The sequence below is a fragment of the Neoarius graeffei genome, chromosome 26 (assembly GCF_027579695.1).
Source record: "Neoarius graeffei isolate fNeoGra1 chromosome 26, fNeoGra1.pri, whole genome shotgun sequence".
NCBI lineage: Eukaryota > Metazoa > Chordata > Actinopteri > Siluriformes > Ariidae > Neoarius > Neoarius graeffei.
This window is the reverse complement of record NC_083594.1, coordinates 3,369,989-3,375,401: the sequence shown is the minus strand read 5'-3', so window position 1 is coordinate 3,375,401 and position 5,413 is coordinate 3,369,989.

Here is a 5,413-nt window from a genome sequence, read left to right as displayed (position 1 = left end):
CACCCTCATAAATATCTATTTGAACCATCTTTGCCATACACTATTATACCACTTGTGCCATATATTGGTCCCCTTCTTTTTATATTATATGTTTCTCCTATAGGCCAGATTATTCGTAACCATGGCCTTAACTTTCATTGTTATGCTGATGACATTCAAATCTATATCACTATCACTCCTTCCATAGCCTCTGTTCAGCTGCTAAGGTCTTGCATCACTGACCTTAAGCAATGGCTGCATAAGAACTGCCTTAAACTTAATGCTGACAAAACGGAGGTTCTATTAGTAGGTACCAAAAGACAGGTTCAGAATTTCTCCAGTTTTACTATTGATGTAGATGGTGTGTGTTAGGTTAGATGGTGTTAGATGGTGTGTGTTAGTCTCTGAATAGACTCCGTAGACTAGACATTATCTGTGTTTAGAAATTCCATGCTCTATGTTATAGCTGGCCATAAGCAGAGACTCTTATATCTATCTGTACCTTACTATCATGTCATGGTCAGAAATATGTTATTATATTATGATTGATTCAAGATCATTACACACACTTCTACAGACGCACACACACACACACACACACACACACACACACACACACACACACACACACACATGAAGACAAAACAAACACAGAGATGCTATAAGATGTTTCCAAGAATGTTTTCATTTCGACGAAGTGACTGTGCGAATAAACTGGCATGTGAAACCTTCCTGGTTCTCCTGTCTGTTTCTCTCGCGTTTTCCATTCGTCCCGGATCCGAGGGAGCACGAAGGAATCAGGGGTCTCTGACTGGGTTGAACCCCAACAGTGTGTCTATTCATCCTTCCCAAGTTATAAAAAACCTTGGAGTTATCTTTGACTCCACCCTTACATTTGAACCCCATCTTAAACTAATTACTAAGAATGCTTTCTTTCACCTCCGCAATATTGCTCGTCTCCGCCCTTTTCTTTTGGAAACTGATGCCAAAATGTTGGTCAATGCGTTTATTTTTTCTCGTCTTGACTACTGCAATTCTCTCTTTTATGGTCTCCCTGCCACATTGCTCAATCGCCTGCAGTACATTCAAAACTCAGCAGCAAGAATCCTCACACTCACCAAGCGCACTGCTCACATCACTCCTGTTTTACAGCAACTGCATTGGTTGCCAGTTATCTCCCGGATCAAATACAAAATTTTGCTGTTAACCTATAAAGCTCTTCATAGTTTCGCTCCTTCCTATCTCTGTGAGTTAATTCATTTGGACTGTCCCTCCCGCTCCCTCAGATCTTCTGTCTGTGGACTTCTGACTGTTCCTCGTTTTAAATTGGCATCTATGGGTGGCAGATCATTTAGTGTTGCTGCTCCTAAACTTTGGAATTCGTTACCACAATCGCTTCGTGACTGTTCCACACTCTCTTCCTTCAAAGCCAACTTGAAAACTTCTCTTTACCTCACTCTTATTCTTCCTAATTTTTTTTTTTTGGTGGTAACTCTTTTGTAAAGCGTCCTTGGGTTTGTAAAAGGCGCTATATAAATTGAACTCATCTCATCTCATCTCATTATCTCTAGCCGCTTTATCCTTCTACAGGGTCGCAGGCAAGCTGGAGCCTATCCCAGCTGACTACGGGCGAAAGGCGGGGTACACCCTGGACAAGTCGCCAGGTCATCACAGGGCTGACACATAGACACAGACAACCATTCACACTCACATTCACACCTACGGTCAATTTAGAGTCACCAGTTAACCTAACCTGCATGTCTTTGGACTGTGGGGGAAACCGGAGCACCCGGAGGAAACCCACGCGGACACGGGGAGAACATGCAAACTCCACACAGAAAGGCCCTCGCCGGCCCCAGGGCTCGAACCCAGGACCTTCTTGCTGTGAGGCGACAGCGCTATAAATTGAACTTATTATTATTATTATTATTATTATTATTATTATTATTAATTATATATTCTTATTTGTGTGACCACACACACACACACACACACTACTGCGCTTTCCACACACTGACTGTCTTACGTGCATTTTTTTGTCTATTGTGTCTTGTACTGTAAATAACCTGTGCATTGTCTGTATACTGTGTGCTGTCTATTATATTACTGATATTATAGATTGTGTAAAGTCTATAATGTTTATATTGTACCTGACATACACAGTGTACGCTTTCTTCTTTTTTCTGTATCACCAGAGAGACGCAAAATTCCGGAACCAAATTCCTTGTGTGTGAAAACATGCCGAGCCAACAAACCTGACTTCGATTGATTGATTGATTGATTGATTCCGAACAGTAAAGAAGATATAAAAGCAAACAAAAAATAAAAATAAAAAATGCAATCATCAAAACATAGTCATAAACAGAATAGCGTAGCCACAAGGCAATAACAATGTTCGGAAAGGATTAGGAAGAAGTAAATAACTTAGCAAACCCTAACCCTCTATACCACCGTTAATCAAACATCACTTTCCACCATAATAAACTATATATACAAAAGAAAGCAAAATCAACAAAAAAAAACCCAACATGGTATAATATCGCCCAAATCATATATATACAGATACTTATGCTATGCATATATACACACACACACAATACATATATACAGTACATACATATACACATACCTATAACTATACACATCCATACGTACACAGACACCCATATCATAATTATGCATAATGCTTATATATTATATACAATTATGCATACACAAATACTCACTTTTTATATACCGTAATATATCCGTATGTACCCATACCCACATATATACACTTATATTATCAATAGCATATTATTGTAATTCCTCCTCCCTATACCTCATAAACATCTGTTCCTTATACCTTTTTTTGAACTGGTTTATAGTTGGACATTTCATGAGCTCCACATTCAAACTGTTCCATAGCTTTACTCCACAAATAGAAATACTGAACATTTTTAACGTTGTCCTAGCACTGCGAATTTTAAATTTCAATTTCCCCATAAAATTATAGCCCCCTCTCTATCCGAGAACATTATTTGGATATTCCTTGGTACTTTATAATTCCTTACTTTGTACATTACTAAGGCAGTTTTATATTCTATAATATCCCTGAATTTTAAACATTTTGGATTTAAGAATAGTGAATTAGTATGATCTCGGTAACCAGCACTATGAATTATTCTTATAGCTCTTTTTTGAAGTATAGTTATTGCATGAAGTGAACATTTATACGTATTTCCCCACACCACTGAGCAGTAATTTAAGTACGGTAAAACCAGGGAACAGTAAAGAATGCGGAGTGAATTATAGTCCAGGATGTGCTTAGCTTTACTCAACACAGATATGCTTCTTGATAGTTTCATTAATATGTATTTTATATGTGATTTCCAATTAATTCTATCATCTATTATTACCCCAAGAAATTTATTATTAGAAACTCTTTCAATATCAACACCATCTACCTGTACATTTATTGCCCTATTTATTTTATAATTATTAAATAACATGATTTTTGTTTTAGACAGATTTAATGGTAATTTATTTCGATCAAACCAACTTTTTAACCTGCACAATTCTGAAGAGATTATGTTTTCTAACTCATGTAAATTGGACAAAACATATTTGTGTCTTCTGCAAATAATACCATCTTAAATATCTTTGATACATTGCACATATCATTTATATAAAGAATAAACAGTTTAGGACCCAATACTGACCCCTGAGGGACACCACAATCAATATTCAAACGAGTTGAGACAGTGTCACCCAACTTCACAAATTGTGTCCTGTTGCTCAAATAACTTTTTATCCAATTTAATACAACTCCCCTTATCCCATATTGTTCCATCTTATTAATTAATATATCATGATTAATAGTATTAAAAGCTTTTTGAAGATCAATAAATATCCCAGCAACATATTTCTTATCATCTATAGAGTTACTGATTTCTTCAATTGATTCCATTAGTGCCAGCTCTGTTGATCTATTTGCTCTAAATCCATATTGACTATCACTGAGTAGTTTGTATTTTTCAATGAATTTATCGAATCTGTTATTGAATAGTTTTTCAAGAATTTTGGAGAATTGAAGAAGTAAAGAAACAGGCCTGTAATTTGTGAAGTTGTGTTTGTCCCCAGATTTATACAATGGAATTACTTTTGCTATTTTCATATTGCTTGGAAATGCACCGGTTTGAAATGACAAGTTACAGATGTATGTTAATGGTTTAGAAATCCCCCCAATAATAGTTTTCACTAGTTTCATATCAATATCATTACAATCTGTGGATATTTTATTACTACATTTATTAACTATATCAATAATTTCCTTCTCATCTACTCGTGTAAGAAACATAGAACAAGAATTCCTCTTTAAAATATTATCTATACAATCATCATTTGTTACTGGATCAGAGATATTTTGAGCTAATCTTGGTCCAACATTAACAAAAAAATTATGAAAACTATTAGCAACTACATCCATGTTATAATTTTCGATACCTTTGTCATTAAAGTATTTAGGGTAATGTATTTGTCCAGAACCATCTTTAATAATACTATTTAATATATTCCATATTCCTGTAAGATTCCGATTCCTATTCTGATTCTGATTAAATGCATTTAAGTAACTGTGAAAAACCTGGCTGAGTGTCTCCAAAAATAAATTATTCTACACTAGAAGGAAGGAGCACCGATAAAGAAAAAATAAATTTAACATTTAACAACAAAATCAGCTGCTGATCTGTTATAAAAGCGATAAGAAGCTTCACAGTGTCTCAGTTTATCACATTATTAAAATCACTGTATTGCCCAGCCCTAATTATTGGGGTGCCAATACTTTTAAAACCAGTGTTTACTCATCTCATTATCTGTAGCCGCTTTATCCTGTTCTACAGGGTCGCAGGCAAGCTGGAGCCTATCCCAGCTGACTACGGGCGAAAGGCGGGGTACACCCTGGACAAGTCGCCAGGTCATCACAGGGCTGACACATAGACACAGACTCCATTCACACTCACATTCACACCTACGCTCAATTTAGAGTCACCAGTTAACCTAACCTGCATGTCTTTGGACTGTGGGGGAAACCGGAGCACCCGGAGGAAACCCACGCGGACACGGGGAGAACATGCAAACTCCGCACAGAAAGGCCCTCGCCGGCCACGGGGCTCGAACCCGGACCTTCTTGCTGTGAGGCGACAGCGCTAACCACTACACCACCGTGCCACCCCATTGTGTTAATAATAATAATCACAAAATACAGTTCAGGAATGACATTTATTCCTAATTTATTCAAATCTATTCAGTTTTTTCGGAGTAGTTTGAAAATAGCCAGCGTGTTTTTTTGTATGATAGTTTGCAAGGTGTGTTTATTATTATTATTACTCTATTCAGTAGTGTCATATAATTTAGTTAAAGGTCACACAGTGATGAATGAATGAATGAATGAATG